This window comes from Oratosquilla oratoria, chromosome 21, assembly GCF_046742065.1.
Source record: "Oratosquilla oratoria isolate Oo_2021 chromosome 21, ASM4674206v1, whole genome shotgun sequence".
In the NCBI taxonomy this organism is placed as follows: domain Eukaryota; kingdom Metazoa; phylum Arthropoda; class Malacostraca; order Stomatopoda; family Squillidae; genus Oratosquilla; species Oratosquilla oratoria.
In genome coordinates this window covers 19,524,166-19,543,014 of record NC_134797.1, presented here as the reverse complement: position 1 = coordinate 19,543,014, position 18,849 = coordinate 19,524,166, and positions in this window count along the sequence as shown.

Sequence of the window (18,849 nt, the reverse complement as noted above, 5' to 3'; positions counted from 1 at the left end):
TAGTGCGCCAACCTCCACTACATTCACTCACTCAAACTTTTCTATTTCGCCTCAAGTTTGCCTCTGGTCTCTTCCTCACACGCTTCTCAAATTAAGGCAAACAAAAACATAAAGGATATAAAATGTAGAATGCATTACTGGTGGGAAATTGTTGGTTAATTTCTTTGAAATCTTTTAACATTTTGGCATATTACCAATTCTCGGTTATAAGTCATGGAAAGATCTTGTGTTACTTGTGTAAAACTTGGTAAACATTAATTCAAGAGGGGTTGATGTCTTATATAGAAGAATGAGAAAAGGGATGGGTGGATTGTGGCCGTTTAGCTATATGGAGGTAAACTTTTTGATTAGATATTCCACAAACAACATAACAAGAAACTGGAGACATATTGAAGGACCTTGAAATGTATTAAGTGATTTCCTGAGTGATGATCGACGAGTACATGTGACAATAGTGAGTAGTAAAGAATAAATAAATCTGTAGTAGAAGGAAAATAACTAGCGAAGTCCACAAGTCACTACTGGTACCTTATAGTTGTTGATTTATATAGATCTATGTTAATGTAAAGGGATACACGAACAGTAGAAGACTATAAGACAATAAATTATTACATAATATATCTAGATATAATATATGACTAGGACTAAGTGCGGAAAAATCAACTACTAACAACGTCAAAATACTTGCAACAGTATTTGAATATGGGCTGTACAATGAGACCATCGATATTAGTTTTACTCAGTGAAAAGTAGAAAACTGCAAAAGCATGAGAGGGGAATTTCATCTGGGAATATCAGAATAAGATAAATGCCACCCCAACAAAACCACAGCAAGGATTGGTGGACAAGAAAAATAAAGACTGCTAACGACTTTATTCATGTTTACTGACAAAATATCATATGAAACATTAATCCACCCAAATTGTATACAGTCTCTGCATAAAGTGAAAAAAAAAAAAATTCGAGAGTTAGCGAGGAATATAAAAGACGTAGAGGGGAGTGGGGAGAGTGGGAGGAGACGGTGCGTGAGAGGAACGAACGAGGCGAGAGAGAGTGCCGCGAGGGGGGGAGGGGAGGAGGTAGACAGGGAAAGGAGAATGAGAGTGAATGGAGAAGAGGGGAGATGGGGCGGGGAGGAGAGGATGGCAGGGAAGAGGACGAGAGCGGGTCGGGAGAAGGGTGAGAGCGGAGATGGGGGAGAGGAACGGGAGGAGAGGGAGGCGTCTGGAGAGAGGTGAGTAGGGGAGGGGTGGAGAGGGAGAGGGGAGAATGGGAGAGATGAGGAGGAAGAGGCAAGCGAGAGAGGGGCTGAGAGGGAGAATATAAAAGAGGAAGGAGAAGGCTGGGAGGGGGGGCGACGGAGGGGAGAGGAGGGAGTGAGGGCGGGAGGGAGAGGAGAGGGAGTCGAGGAGGGGGCGGCGAGAGGAGAGGATGGGAGAGGTCGAGGGACGGAGACGCGGGAGAGTGAGAGGGAGGAAGGGAGGGGGAGAAAGGGGGGTCGATGGTGGCGGGAGTGGGGGTGGAGGAGAGAGAGTCGAAGGGGAGAGGGGGCGTAGACCTGGGTGGAGGGAGGCGGGGAGTGGAGGAGGGGGAGTAGGAGAATGGAGAGGGGAGGGAGTGAGGAGGTGAGAGAGAATGGTGGAGAGTCGAGAGGGATGGGTGGAGGAGAGAGGACGGCGTCGGATGGGGTGTGGAGATCGCACGAGGGGCGCGATGGGAGCCGGGGAGTGAAAGAGATTGAGGGGGGGGGGGAGAGGGTGGAGAGGAGAAAGAGAGGAGAGGTGACGGGTAGTTGGATGGGGAGGGGGGCGGAGGGAGATTGGGAGATAGTGCTAGATTTGAGGGGGGGCGGAGAGAGAGAGAGAGAGACTCGACGCCGAGAGAGGGACGGGGAGAGAGTTGGAGTGCGGGACGAGCGCGTGGGGTGGCAATATAAAGAAGAGGCAACCAAAACGATTCCCAGATAAGTAGACACACCATGTGAGAAAAGAATAATAGTTTTGGCCCTGAGAAAGAAAAGAGAGATGACGTGATTGCGAAGTTAACCATGAAAAATTTTACATTTTCTTTTTCGTAATGTTATTTATTTTATCGAAAACGACGTCTAAAATAAATATCTAATCTCAAAAATAATATTTGGGGATATTTTGAAGAAAACATGCGTCGTTTGCCTATTTGCAAAGGAGTGAGGAAGAGGAGGCGAATCAAGTATAGAAGAAAAGGTAAAAGGTGCAGATGGAGAGATGATAATGGAAGAGAAGGCAGTAAGGGGAAGATGGGCAAAATATTTTAGTGAATTGCCAAATGTGAAGGAGGATAGGGAGGGAAAGATAGCTGCAGTGGGAAATGCGAAGAAAATGAGTGAGGGGAATGGAGGAGAAATAAGGAAGGATGAGGTGAAGGCAGTTGTTAAGATGATGAAAGCAGGTAAGGCACCTGGTCTGGATGGATACCATGCAGAATGTCTGAAAAAGGGAGGTACAGTGATGGTGGACTGGCTGGTGTGGTTATTTAATGTTTGCTGGAGAGAGGGTAGAATGCCGGAGGACTGGAGGAGTGCCTGTATAGTTCCTCTTTACAAGGGAAAAGGGGACAAATGTGAATGTAGTAGTTTCAGAGGGATTAGCTTGTTAAGTGTAGTTGGGAAGGCTTATGGGAGGATCTTGATTGAGAGGATTAGGAGAGGAACAGGAGTAATTGGTGAGGAACAGTGTGGATTTAGGACGGGTAGAGGTTGTGTAGATCAGATTTTTGTGGTAAGACAGATATGTGAGAAAGCTATAGGAAAGGGAAAGGATGTTTTTTGGGTTTTTATGGATCTGGAAAAGGCTTATGATAGGGTAGACAGAAAGGCACTGTGGGAGGTTTTGCGGATATATGGGATAGGAGGAAAGCTTCTAGGAGCTGTCAAGAGTTATTATGAGAGTAGTAGAGCTTGTGTCAGGATTGGAAATGGAGAGAATGAGTGGTTCGAGATAAAGGTGGGACTTCGTCAAGGATGCGTTATGTCACCCTGGCTGTTCAACTTATACATGGATGGGGTGGTGCGAGAGGTAAATGCAAGGGTAGTGGGTCAGGGATTGGAAATGGTTAGAGAAAATGGAGAAAAGTGGGAGGTGAGCCAGCAGTTGTTTGCGGACGACACTGCGCTAGTGGCAGGATCGGAGGAGGGATTGAGGAAGTTGGGGACAGAGTTTGGGAGAGTATGTGATAGAAGAAAGCTAAAGATAAATGTGGGTAAAAGTAAGGTGATGAGATGTACAAGGGGTGAAAGTGGCAGTAGACTGGAAGTGAGCATTAAGGGAGAGCGACTGGAGGAAGTGGATAGTTTTAGATACTTGGGTGCAAATGTGGCAGGAAAAGGTGGAGTGAAGGTGGAGGTAGAATGTAGATTGAGAGAAGCAAGTAAATGCCTTGGTGGATTAAAGAGTGTAATGAGGAATAGACATTTGGGAATGGATGCTAAGAGGACACTGTATGAATGAGTGATTGTGCCAACAGCACTGTATGGGGCAGAAACATGGAACATAAGAGAAGAAGAGAGAAGGAGTTTGAATGTGTTTGAGATGAGGTGTCTGAGAAGTATGATGGGGTTTACTAGGCTAGATAGAGTGAGAAATGAGGAGGAGAACAGGGGTGGAAAAGGAGCTGGGAGATAGGGTTGATGAAAGAATATTAGGATGTTTTGGACACATGGAAAGAATGAGTGAAGAAAGACTAGTAAAAGAGGTATGGAAGGCAGATGTGGAGGGAGTGAACATGAGGGGGTGATCTAGGATGAGATGGATGGATGGGGTGAAGGGGGCTTTGGGCAAGAGTGGAATGTCTGTTGAAGGACAGGAGAAGACAGAAGCAGTGTCGCAAGACACAGCACATCCACAGCAAGGCCGCTTCATTAATTCGACGACCCCCTCTCTCCGTCCCTTCGTGCAGAAAAGGAGAAGATGGGGAGAAATCCCTTCGGGCTGCGTCAATTTAATTCCCATACATCCTCATCCCCTACCCACTCCCCCTCATGCATCACAGCATTCTCCATTCACTCCTATCTTCTGTCCTCTCCGTCCTTCCTCAACAAACATTCCTCTCTTTCCCAGTGCCTCTTCTACCCCATCCATCCATCTCACCCTAGGATGCCCCCCTCATGTTCACTCCCTCCACACCTCTTTCACTGATCTTTCTTCACTCATTCTTTCCATGTGTTCAAAACCATTCTAATACTCTTTCATCAACCCTCTCTCCCAATTCCCTTTCCACCCCTGTTCTCCTCATTTCTCACTCTATCTAGCTTAGTAACTGCTATCGTACTTCTCAGGCATTTCATCTCAAACATATTTAAACTCCTTCTCTCTTACAAAGGATTACAAAGGCGGAGCATGCCGACAGGAGACCTTTTGGTCCATATCTAGGTCGGATGCAAAAAAAATCATAATAATAATAATAAAAGAATAAATAAAAACTATAATAATGTAAATAACAAATAAAATACATAAATAAATGCATAGGTATAGTTAAATAATAAACAAACAGGAAATAGTAAATAATAATAAATTATGTTTCTGTCCCGTACAGTGCTGTTGGCACAATCACTCCTTCATACAATCTCCTTTTACCGTCCATTCCCAAATGTCTATTTCTCATTACATTTTTTAATCCCTCAAGGCATTTACTCGCTTCTCTCAATCTATATTCTACCTCCACTCCTCCCTTTCCTGCCACATTCACACCCAAGTATCTAAAACTATCCACTTCCTCCAGTCTCTCTCAATTAATACTCGCTTCCAGCCTGCTGCCACTCTCTCCCCTTGTACATCTCATCACCTTACTTTTACCCACATTTATCTTCAACTTCCTTCTTTCACACACCTTCTCATACTCTGTCACTAACTTCCTCAATCCCTCTAATCCTGCTACAAGCAGTGTCATCAGCAAACAACAACTGGCTTATCTCCCACTTCACTTTTCTCCATTTTCTTTAATCATCTCCAATCCACTACCCACTACCCTTACATTCACCTCTCGCACCACCCCATCCATGTATAGATTGAAGAGCCAGGGCGACATAAACACATCCCTGACGAAATCCCACCTTTACCTCAAACCACTCACTCTCTCCATTTCTAAGTCCTAGCCCCACAACCCCTGCTGCAGGATGGGGTTAAGAATTTCATTACATTAGCAACTGCATATCAATATAATCATTTTGTGGGGGATGAAAAGATATAAACATAACAATAAATAACTTTATTGCCATTTACAATTGGCCTAGAAAAATGCCAGAATGTTTTACTTTTCCCTGTCCCTTCCCATAGATTCCTTTTGTTTAAATCTATTCTATGACTATTTTGTAAACTTTAAAGCTCCTACAAAACGGAAACATGGTAAATAACCTAAATTTGACCAATTTTGAAAATTATGCATATACAAAAAAACAAACACAGCTTTGTGTTACTTCAAAATACCCATTCAAAGTGTGGCAAGAGGATTCTTCCACTTAAAGAATACAGTAAAAGTTTTGCAATGCTTAACTGTATCAGCTACATACCTTGGAATGGGTGATCTTTCTTGTTAAAAAGTCTAGTCAATCAATGTACTAGAAAATGCTCCCAAAACCACTATCCTTACTTATGAAATTTTTAATTATTTTCTTAATCATGCTATGATGATCAGTTGAACTGCAAGCAATATAACACTCATATTCTGTCAGTGCACTGGTAAAATTATATCTATGAGATTCACTTTATAAAGTGGTTTTGGACTGGCAGATGGCTGGCATCAAATGACATACTGGGGCTTTAACAATGGGGTTAGTTAAAAAGCTTGCAGTTCCATAATATCAGTATCCTCACAGAGGACAAAAATTCATTCACAGCACATAAATTTAGCAACAAACTACAAAACAATTGTGATTGATGCAAGACTTGTCACTGTGGAAATAGATGAAAAAATGCCTATATGTAATTATAATATTCATAAATGTTTATACAAAATTAGTTCAAACTTGTACCTGTTTCAAGGGTGATGTCAGAATAACCACTGAAAAGTACTGCTAGATACCTGTTTATAAAATCATACCATTTCACTTCACATCATTAATAAATTTAATGATACAGACTAACAATAATGAGGAAGAAAAGGAAAACAAGGCTAGAATTACACATGAAAGTACTTAAAATACTACTTGTATCTACACTATTTACATCAATTACTTGAAAAAAAATATATGAAAAGTCTATACTTTTTCTTTTATTTTCCCAATATAGTATAAGATCTAACCCTTAAGACTTACTGCCAGTCTACAGGGAAAGAGTAAGTGAAATATACAATTGAAAGGCTATTAAAATCAACTGGATCTCCATATTCCCGATTAAAATTGCTTTCATGCTGCTGCGTTGAATATTTCTATATAATTATGTTACTCTACTTCTCCATCCATGGTAACTTTTTGTAAACATTGCAATCCTTGACTGATCAAAATACACAGATGCATATCTGAAAATACAGTTCCATTCCTTACTTCTTAAGACCTAACTATATCACAGAAATGCGTATTTCATGTTTACTACATTTTGAAGATTATCTACAACATAATGAAGCAAATCAATCATTGACAAAACAGAATGTTATAGCATAGCACCTTGTCAAAAATGCTCCAAGTTACACAAGGATGCATACAAGAATGAGCTTTCAGTCTGAAAAACCTTTCCTATATTTGTTTAAAAACACTAAAGATACTGGATATTATATATTTCAATGGATAGTGCTTGTCATCACAAAAAGACTAAAACCCTTTTAAAGTCCAAAAGAATGAACAAACTAGGTAATACATTCATACCTTGATAAAAAGAAAAATTAAACAGTTACAAAAATCTTGTAACACCATTAAAACAACATCATATATTCTAATATAAAAAGAATGTCAAATGCATATGCACCTACAATTAACAAATACTAACCTACCCACCCGTGAAAACTCCATGGCAATTCCAGATTTTGCAGCAATACATTCTGTTATGATGTCTTAAAATAATCAGTTGAATGATTTATGTTTGACATTGTTGGTAACATGTTATAATCAATTTTATTATGAAATATTTCCAAATTAACTAAAAATATAAAATATTACAAGATAATAGGTTTTTCTGATATTTCAATCAGCTTTTATGTTTGATGTCCAGCATGCATCTGTATTTTTTTTTTTTTTTTTTCAAATCCATTTAACCATTTTCACTACAGCTTTATTCCACAAGTTTGGTCAGTTTTTAATAGTATGATAATTTGTGCACACTGCATAGTTACTATCCACCTATGCCATAGTTTGAACTTATGTTCACATGATGTAATAAGCAAGGAAGGTATGTTGTATTTATGTTCAGGATATATGTGATTCACTATGGTCTTGGATCATATGTTGGACTCATAATCAACAGTTCTCCTGATCCAAGCTCAGAGTTTATACTATCCAATCTATAGTGATGTTGTGACCTCACACACATTACTGTCCATTTGCTTGTTCAAGGGTATTAGTAATATTTTGTAGTATTACTGGAAGCATTTCAGAATGTGAGCAGACCATAATCTGGGGCCTCCTGTGTGAAAAGCCTTGACAAAAACTACTATATCAAGCTATATGCACTTATAATTTTACCTACTGCAAATGCAACTGGGTAAAAATAAATACACAGCTTGGTGTGTGTGTGTGTATGTGTGTGTGATTCATCATGGTCTTTAATTATTATATGTTCAGAACTCATGACTGACAGCTCTTACCTTCCCAGGTGAGAGCTCAGAATTCATATATAACCAATCTATGGGTAATGCTGTGACCTTACACACACACACACACACCACTACGGTTGTCTGGGTTTGAATCCTGCCCAGGGCTGAAATAATTTCAGTATAGCTGTGCTGCGAGTTGTTACTCCAACTCTTATGGGCAGGGAGTTGGGGTGTGTGTGTGCATGTAAGGTCACAGCATTACCCATAGATTGGTCATATAAGAGCTCTGAGCTCTCTTCCAGGAGGGAAATAGCTGTTGATCATGAGTTCCAACACGTGATCCTAGACCATAGTGAATCATATACACACACCACACACAGGACAGTTACAGAAGACATTTGAAAAAGAACAGCTTTCCACACTGAATAATAGATACATGGAACAAATTGAAAAAGAAAACAGTGATTGCTAAAACTATACATGATTCTAAGAAAGAACTGGCTGTGGGAAGATACAGCTGTGGGTCATTATGAGCATAGCTCTTCTCCTGCAAAATACAACTAGGTAAATACACACACACACACAATATAGTGCCGATATATAAAGGGGGAAATAAGGAAGACCCAACAAATTATAGACCGGTGTCCCTAACAAGTATAATAGTCAAAATTTGTGAGAGAATCATCAAAGATAGATGGACAAAATATCTGGAGAATAATATACTAAACCCGAGGCAATTTGGATTCAGACAAGGAAGATCATGTACCACCACTCATAACTATTCTTCCTCCATCTTCCATTATCTTATTTAGTGTTATCCTTGTGTCTTCTAACATACTTTTGTGTTCTCTCTCTTCCCATAAGACCGTTTTAGGAGGCACATAATCTACTACAAACTTCCTGCTCTTCCCATCCTGTCCTTCACTTCCATCATAATCATCTCTAATCTATAGTGACATTCCTCACATTTATATCCTTCTTAGTCAGGAACGTAACTCCATCTCCTTGTTTTACCTCTCTGTTTCTAATCCAATAATTATATGCACCATGTCCTACACTGTTGGGTGGTAGTGGACCTTTCAATTTTGTCTCTACAATTCCCATTATGTCCGGTTCTTTTTCCTTCAGATAATCATTCAGTTCGTTCAAGCCTGTTATTAAGCCATCTATATTTGTGTAAGACACTTTTAATTTTCTGCTACTTCCATTGTGTTTTCTGTTTCCCTTCTGTTTTCCTCTGCTATGAACCATTTCCTCACTTTCATATTCACTACTCTCCAATAGAATTTATCTTTTTCTGACTCTGTTCTTTTCTCATTTTTTTCCTTAGCTTCTAGTCTTTTTGTTTTCTCATCCTCTCTTTCCTCTTTATTCATTTCTCTTTTTATCCATACCTTTTTATATTGCTCACTGTCTGCTAGTTTCCCTGTTTTTGCTAAGATATTCTCTGCTGTCATTTGTGACCTGAATTTAACCTTAATTGGTCTGGTCTTATCTGTATTGTATTTCCCAAGCCTAAACATTTCTTCTATTTGTATTCCTACTTCTGGTTCATCTTCTTGAACTACTTCCAATATATTATTTACTTTTCCCTTTTCCTTCTTTATTCTTGTAGTCCTATTTAGATTATACTTCTCTTCCATCCCTAATATAATTATACATTTCTTTTTATCTTCTCTCTCATCACTTTCATAACTGTCTTCAGCTTGTTCTTTCATCTGCTGTTCCATTATACCTCTAAATTCAATTTTATTGTTCTACTTTTTCCAACCACTTACCTCTTTTGCTATGGACTCTTTATTCTCTTTATTACTCCTCTTCAATTCCTCATTCTCTTCCTTTACTTCTCTTAACTGTCTTTTAAATGCTACTGTTTCTTTAATTAGGTTTTGATTCTCCTTCTTTACTTCTTCCAGCTTATCAACTCTTTGAGTAATTTACTTTATTTGGTTAAACTTAGCTTCCCAATTTTCATTAATTTCTTTTAGTTTCTCCTCTAAATTTACTAGTCGGGGGAGGTTGTCATTTCCTCCCTCATTAAATCCATAGAAATAGTTATCTTCACTTTCCGTTGTGCTGCTCTTATCTGTATTTCTAATTTCTAGATTTTTACTAATCACATCGACTTCACCAATATCATCAGGCCGTCTGACTTCCTGGGCCCTATCTTCCCTTCCTCATTTCTTTCCATTTTCCTCAGAAATCCCTCCCCTTCTCCTTTTTCTTCACCTTCCCACTACACCACGAGCTTACCCCTTCCCTATTTATACAACATAGGTACTTCCTTATCGTTGTGGTCCTCAAAACTTGAAGAAATCACCAGAATCCACACTTCGCTGCCACTCCAACCAACATGTGTGTGTGAATTTTACCTAGGTGTATTTTGCAGAAGAGCTATGCTCGTAGTGACCCACAATTGTATCTCTCTGCATCCAGTTCTTTCTTAAAATCATGTATAGTTTTAGCACTCGCTGTTTTCTCTTTCAATTTATTCCATGTATCTATTACTCTGTGTTTAAAGCTGTTCTTTTTCAAATCTCTTCTGTAACTGTCCTTCTTGTGTCCTCTTGTGTTTCTTCCGTCCCATATAATTAGATCATCCCTATCAAGGATTTCCATCCCTTTCATAATTCTGTAGATGGTTATCAAATCACCTCTTTCTCTTCTTTGCTCCAGAGTTAGTAAGTTTAGTTTGTCCAATCTTTGTTTGTATGTCAACTTGCTAAGTGTTGGTGCCATCTTTGTCAATGCTCTTTGAATTCTTTCTAGTTTCTTTATGTTTTTTATTGTACTGGGTGTCCATAGTGATGCTGCATATTCTAATTTTGGTCTTATCAGTGTAACTAGTATTCTCTTTACCATTTCCTCATCCATGTAGTCAAAGGCCACTTTCATTGATCTTATTAAATTGTAAGTTTCTCCAACTATTTTGTTTACATGTTTGTCTGGTGATATGCTGTTTGAAATAATTACTCCTAGGTCTCTTTCTGAGTTTACTTTTGTAACTTTCTTTGTTCCAATTTTGTATTGACCAGATATTTTATTTTTACTTTTTTCCAAATTCCATTATACTACATTTATTAATGCTGAAATTCACTTCGTTCTTTTTACTCAATTTCCAGACTTTGTCCAGGTCTTCTTGAAAAGATTTGCAATCTTCTTCTTCACTTACTCTCTTCAATAGTTTCACATCATCTGCAAAGAAGTTTATATAACATTCGATTCCTTCATCCATTCGTGCATTTACCTAGTTGTATTACATGGGAAGGGAGCTATGCTCGTGGTGACCCGTCTTTGTATCTTTAAGCATCAAGTTTTTTCTTAAAATCTTGAATAGTATTTGCACACACTGCTTCTTTATCTAAGTTATTCCAGATATCCAGCACTCTGTGTGGGAAGCTATTCTTTTTACAATCTCTTCTGGTTATCCTTTTTGAGTTTCTTTTCATGACCTCTTGTTTTTCCATTGTCATTCTTTAGTAAATCATTCCTATCATGGATTTCCATTCCTTTCATGATTCTAAATATAGTTAGTAGTGTGTGTGTGTGTGTGCATGTGTGAGGGAGTGTATGCAGAAATGTCACACATCTAAATACCCTTGGCCTAATTAATTTAGACATGAGAGATTATTACATAAGATTTGTAATCATAAAGGAGTGATGATACCTTTGCATTACTGCTTTCCCCTTGAACCTGTTCTTTACTGCTTCTATGACTCTACTTCTTCCTGATTCTTCTGTGATGAGGATAAGATGAATGTTGCCATGTAATTCCACATGTGTCAAAGAAGACAACCAAATGGGGTTGGGTAAGGGGGCTAGGGATTCCCCACTATTTTTCTAATACAAAAAAGCCAAGGAATAAGATCTTGGAGGACTCCAACCAGAGCCCTAGTAAGTGGGTAGTTGAATGTACATGGATGTGGCGCAAATGAGAATTAGACAGAGTTTGGTAGTATGTTTGTGAGACGGAAGATAAATGTGTTAGTATTGTGTGGGTCGGGTCTTAGGAGTGACACGGAGGCAAGGGATGGAATGAGTGGCACTCCTGTTAAGTGATAAGATAAGTAAGTGGTATAGTATTAGAACTAGATGGTCTCTTGAATGCAAGCTTGCTAGTGTGGTTCCTATTTCTCTTGAGAGAGACTTTTCTGTAGATCTGATGTCTGGAGGGATTTTGGTGGTCTGTCTTGGAGAGCATATTTAGTGACCTGGGTGTATTTACCTAGTTGTATTATACGGGAAGGGAGCTATGCTTGTGGTGACCTGTCTTTGTATCTTTCAGCCTGAAGTTTTTTCTTAGAATCTTGAATAGTGTTTGCACACACTGTTTCTTTGTCTAATTTGTTCCAAGTGTCTATCACTCTAGTGTGGGAAGCTATTTTTTTTTCAGATCTCTCCTGTAATTATCTTTTTTGAGTTTCTTTTCGTGTCCTCTTGTTTTTCCATTGTCCCATTTCAATAAATCATTCTTATCTTAGGGTTAGGAGAGGAACAGAGGGAGTAATTGGTGAGGAACAGTGTGGATTTAGCACGAGTAGAGGTTGTGTAGATCAGATTTTTGTGGTAAGACAGATATGTGAGAAAGCTATAGGAAAGGGGAAGGATGTTTTTTGGGCCTTTATGGATCTGGAAAAGGCTTACAACAGGGTAGACAGAAAGGCACTGTGGGAGGTTTTGCGGATATACGGGATAGGAGGAAAGCTTCTAGGAGATGTCATGAGTTTTTATGAGAGTAGTAGAGCTTGTGTCAGGATTAAAATGGAGAGTGTGAGTGGTTTGAGGTAAAGGTGGGACTTCATCAAGGATGCGTTATGTTGCCCTGGCTGTTCAACTTATACATGGATGGGGTAGTGTGAGAGGTAAATGCAAGGGTAGTGGGTCAGGGATTGGAGAGGGTTAAAGAAAATGGAGAAAAGTGGGAGGTGAGCCAGCTGTTGTTTGCGGACGACACTGCGCTTGTGGCAGGATTAGAGGAGGGATTGAGGAAGTTGGTGACAGAGTTTGGGAGAGTGTGTACTAGAAGAAAGCTAAAGATAAATGTGGGTAAAAGTAAGGTGATGAGATGTACAAGGGGTGAAAGTGGCAGTAGACTGGAAGTGAGCATTAAGGGAGAGCGACTGGAGGAAGTGGATAGTTTTAGATACTTGGGTGCAAATGTGGCAGGAAAAGGTGGAGTGAAGGTGGAGGTAGAATGTAGATTGAGAGAAGCAAGTAAATGCCTTGGTGGATTAAAAAGTGTAATGAGGAATAGACATTTGTGAATGAATGCTAAGAGGAGACTGTATGAAGGAGTGATTGTGCCAACAGCACTGTAAGGGGCAGAAACCTGGAACATAAGAGAGGAAGAGAGGAGTTTGAATGTGTTTGAGATGAGGTGTCTGAGAAGTATGATGGGGGTTACTAGGCTGTATAGTGAGAAATGAGGAGGTGAGGAGGAGAACAGGGGTGGAAAGGGGGTTGGGAGATAGGGTTGATGAAAGAGTATTGGGATGGTTTGGACACATGGAAAGAATGAGTGAAGAAAGACTAGTAAAAGAAGTATGGAAGGCAGATGTGGAGGGAGTGAACATGAGGGGACGTCCTAGGATGAGGTGGATGGATAGGGTGAAGGGGGCTTTGGGGAAGAGGGGAATGTCTGTTGAGGAAGGACGGGAGAGGACAGAAGACAGGGGTGAATGGAGAATGGTTGTATATGGATGATGTTGTGATGCATGAGGTGGAATGGACAGGGGGATGGGGGGTGAGGTAGTATGTGTGAGCAAATTTTGATGCAGCCCAAAGGGATTTCTTCCCATCTTTTCCTTTATGCATGGGGGGACGGAGAGGGGGGGTCACCGATTTAATGAAGCGCCCTTGCTGGGGATGTGCTGTGTCTTGCGACACTGCTTCTGACTCAGGGCAGTGGACAAGGTGCAGGGATGACCCGTCATCCAGGAGGTGCTAAGAGGGAGGGTGGAGGGGTGTGGAGTATTCAGGGATGGAATGGGTGGGAATGATTTATGCCTTTTCCTTTTTGGCTACCTCCCTTGTAAGGGGGAAAAAGCCTTGGTATATGTATGTATCTAAGATTTCCATTCCTTTCATAATTCTATAGATAGTTGGTAGGTCTCCTCTTTCCCTTCTTTGTTCCAGAGTTGGTAATTCTAATTTGGACAGTCTTTGTTCATGTCATTTTGGAAAGAGTTGGTGCCAGTTTTGTTGTTGCTCTTTGTATTCTTTCTAATTTTTTTATATTCTTTTTGGTATTGGGTGTCCATAATGTTGCTGCGTACTCGAGTTTTGGTCTTATTAGTGTAGTTAAATTTTTTTTTATCATTTCCTTGTCCAAATAGACAAATGCCACTTTAATTGACCTCAATAAATTGTAGGTTTCTCCCTCCGACTATTTCATTGATATGCTTGTCCGGTGTCATGTCTTTGCTGATCATCACTCCAAGGTGCTTTTGTGTGGATCTATTTTATAGTACAGGTGGCATGTTTTTATGTTTGATTATGGAGCTACCTTTCTTGTGTGATTGTATAATATAATGAGATGGGTGAATAGGGTTCAGGGTTTAGCATAGAACTGTGTTCAGATAATTTTCATATTATACCCGATTGTTTTTTGAGCATAGGTATCAAGGTGCTTTTGGGCATCCCATCATTCTTAATGTTTTATTTTATACAATTTGTAAAGTGTTGGTTTGTTTTACTGACTGTTGGGAACCAAGCTGTGGAAGCATAGCCAAGTGTGTTTTTTATCCACTGTTTGCTATGATTGATTGATTGATTTATGAAATTTTTGGCTCGAAGGCCAAGCGCCGGAAGTTTGCTATGATTAGTTTCTTTATGTTGTCCAAAGCCTGTAATTAAGACTAGTCTTAGTAGGTTTACTGTCATATCTTTTACATAGCATTTATGGGTTCTTTACCTATGCAAAGGTTTGGCCTATTTGCTTTTTCTATTACATGTTTCATGGTTGTCTGAAGTCAGCAATACAAGTGATATTTTCTGGGGTGAGATTTCCATTATATCATTTCCAAGTCTAAATAAGCTTGGGTGCTAGCTGCTGTTATTTACTGTACTGGGTTACTGTCATTAGGTCATTTGCACAGGTGAGTGGATTTATGTTGTGGATCTGTTCTTTGGAGATCACTTATGAAGAAGTTAAATAGCACAGATGAGAGTACTGCTCCTTGTGGAACTCCAATCTCTCTCTCTCTCTCTATATATATATATATATATATATATATATATATATATATATATATATATATATATATATATATATATATATATATATATATATATATATTTTTTTTTTTTTTTTTTTTTTTTTTTTTTTTTTCCCTAAGAAATTTTGTTGTTTTGGGTTACTCTGCCCTGTATGCCTGCAAGACATTAGCTATTTCTGGTTATAAACACCTGTCTTTAAGATCTTTTTGATTGTATATCTGGGAACTTTTTTAAAGCTTTTATGAATCTGGAGAAGGTTTATGACAGGGTCAAAAAGAACACATGGTAGGTATTGCAGATGTATGGGATAAGGAAAAAATGGCTAAGGGTAGTGATAGAGCTTATGTTAAGGTCAGAAATGGTGAGAATGAATAGTTTGAGATGAAGGTCAGGCTACATCAGGATTGTGTACTATCACCATGGTTGTTCAATGTGTATATGGATGGGACAGTACAGGAGGTAAATGCAAAGGTGATACGCTGGGGATTGGAAATGGTTAGTGTGAGTGAGGGGAAGTGGGATGTCAGCCACTTATTGTTAACTAATGACTGCACTTGTCATGGGGTCAAAGGAGGATCTAGAGGAGTTAATGGCAGAGTTCTGGAGGTTATTGACAGGAGAAAGTTGAAAGCAAATGCAGATAATAATAAGGTGATGAAATGTATTAGGGGAGTGGGCAACAGTGAGTTAGAGACGCCAAAAATAGTGGAGAGCTTTAAGAGTTAGGGTCACATGTACCAGGAGTGGAGGTATTCTGTATAGTGAGGGAAGCAAGTAAATGTCTTGGAAGAGTGGAAAAATGGCACAAGCACTAGGTATCAAGGGACGAATGCAGAGAAGACTATGTGAAGGGTGTGACTGTCCTTACAACACTGTATTGGGCAAATACTTGGAGTTTAAGGTAGGTAGAATAAGAGATGGAGAGCTGGGTTGGATAGGGAGCTGGTAGGTTGAGTTGCCCAAAAATTATAAGGATGGTTTCGGCATATGGAGAGAAGGAGAGAGGAAAGAATAAAAAATTAATGTGGAAGGCAAAGTTGGATGGAATGAAGTTGAAGGGAAGACTGAGAATGAAATAGATGGATGGATGGATAGGGTGAAGGGGGCTTTGGGTAAAGGGGTATGATTGTTGAGAAGGGAAGGGATGAGGCAAGAGATAGGTTGGAGAATGGCTGTGAATGCATGATAAGTTGATGCAGTCTGAAGGGATTTTTCTTTGTCATCTCAAATTACTAATGAGTGGATAAGGGGAAGAGGGTCACTATGTAATGAATCAGTGGGGTTAAATCAGTTTCAACTGGCAGGTCCTGTTTCTGACCTAGGCAGTGGATGGGGGCATGAATGGCCCTTAATCCACATGGAGCTACAATAAAAGAGAAAACTAACGAGTATTGAATGGATACGAGATGAGCGCATGCCTTGGCTGGCTACTTCCCTTATATGGGGGAAAAGGCATTTTGGCATCTATGTTTTCGTAGGTATATACTTGTTTTTTCCATTACCTTGGATATGGTAGATAGTAGCGAGACTGGTGCAAGGTTTTTAAGTGGTTTGTTTTATCTTTAATGAGGGTATTATGTGGGCTCTTTTCCAGATTGTAGGAATTTTACTTTACAACTAGGAGTGGTTGAGGATATCAATTGATGCTTTTCTTACTTTTGGACTGAGGTGTTTTTGGTGAATGTTTGAGGGTTTAACTGGTCCTTCAGTATGGTAGTTTTTTTTAATTGCTTTATTGCCCGCTTCCACATCTTTGTTAAAGGAGAGGTGGCATTTATATCTGTCTTTTTTTTTTATTTATTCATTTTCATTTTATCATTCTTTTAAGATGGCTATCTCTTGTGTGTAATTGGGTTGTATTTACTTTCCTTTTTTTTCCCTTTTTTTCTATAGCCTCTCAGAATATGTCTTGTGCTTGCCATGTGAATGATTAATGCTATCTCACTGCTCTATGGATCCTGTGCTGAAGGTCTTTAAATTTTTCTCTATTTCTTCAGTGGATTCTTATGAATTTACATTTATGTTCTCTTGAAAGTTGGTTATATTTTTCTTTTTAGTTTGATATCTTTACTAGGAAGAGGTCTGAGGAAAGATCATCATGTATGGTTTCCAATGTTGTTTGTGTTTTGAGGGAGGGTGAATACAATGTTATGTCATGGAAAGTTGTTTGTTGGTAATGTTGAGGAGGTTGGTGGGGTGGTTCCTAGAGTTTATGTTTAAGTTAAGGAGATGTTCTAGTATCATTTGTCCCCTTCAGTCTATTGTTTGCGTGTTCAACCAAATTGGGGGATAACCAATCAAATCACCTACTAGTATATGGTTTGTGAGCAGAGTGGTTGGAGTTGATGGATGTAGCCTAAAAGAACTGATGTAGTGGAAAGTATATAAATATTTATGTTGCAAGTAATTTTCCCTATTTGTGTCTAGATTAAGATTATATTTGTTGTCTATCTATATATACAAAGAGCTTTTTCCCCCTTATAAGGAAGGTAGCCAAGTCAAAGGCACGTACCTACTCCCACCTATTCCACTGCCCTTTCCCCCCACTCATTTTAATTACCAATCACAATTAATAGACTCTACAACAGAAATGCAGAAAATTTTTCTGCATTTCTGTTGTGATGTCTTTTTGTTGTTGTTGTTGTTGTTGTTGTTGTTGTTGTTGAAAGGTATACAGTTGTGTATAAGTGTTATAAATCCACTGTTGTGTAATTAGTGAATGTGGATTGTGTAGACTGTGGTGTTAGTTTTCCTTCTTGAATTAGAGCTCTATGTATGTTGTTTCTATGTAGAAAATGACCCAGCTCTAAGTGTTTATAATTCAGTTTGTTTATTTGTGATATGTTTTGAATATGGATTTGTGTTAGTATGTTTTTGGGATTATATGGGGATGGAATGGGTGGAAGTGGATTCTATACCTTTGTTTTTTGGCTATCTCCCTTGTAAGGGGGAAAAGGCTTTTGATATATGTATGTATCTATGTTTTTGGGTGTAAAAATTGTTGTGTGATTATTGTAGGTCCAATTCTGGTTTTTGTTGATGAGTGTTGTACATATGAGGAGGAACCATAAGTGGTGGTACTTGTATGTGTTGCATTTGCTGAATGTGCATGAAGTTTTGTATATATTGGAGGGCAAGTGTATGGGCTTGGGCTTCTATGTCTCGAGAAATATAAGGTGGTGATGTGGGAGGCCAGACACCTCCTTATGAGTAAAAAAAATATAAATAAATAATTTAAAGAGGAGGAAATAGTTGAAGAGAAGTGGAAAGTGAATAGAGTGAGTTTTTAGACCTGATCCAGAGAAATGGTCTCAAACTCAACAAATTTCTTTTTCCTTGGAACCTCTTCCTTGCTTCTCTGGCAGGGAGGCTAGACAGGCTGAACACTGCATCTCTGTGGTAAGGGGAGGATGGGTAGAGTATTTCAAGGATTTACTGAATGTGAAGGTTAGGGAAGGTTTGACTGTGGCAGTGAAAGATGCTAGGAAAATGACTGTGATGGGTAAGGAGAATGATAGGGCTATAGGAAAAGAGAGGCAAAAACCAATGAAAGCAGTAAAAGCTGATGAGGCACTTGGGTGAGTGTCAAGTGGAGTGTCTTAACAAAAGGAAAAATTGTTATAGTGGATTGGCTAGTGAGATTTCTTAATGTGTGCCTTAGGGAGGAAAATGTTCCAATGGACTAGGAGTGCATGTATACTTTAATTCCAGTATACAAAGGAAAAGGGGACAGATATGAATGTAGCAGTTTTAGAATGATCAGTCTCTTAAGCATAGTTGGTGAGGCATATGGGGATTTGTTAATTGAGAAGATTAAATAAGGAAACAGAGGGAGTGACTGGGAAAGAGTAATATGAATTCAGGAAATGAGGGTGGTGTATGGATAAAATTTTTGTAGTGTTACAGATATGCGAG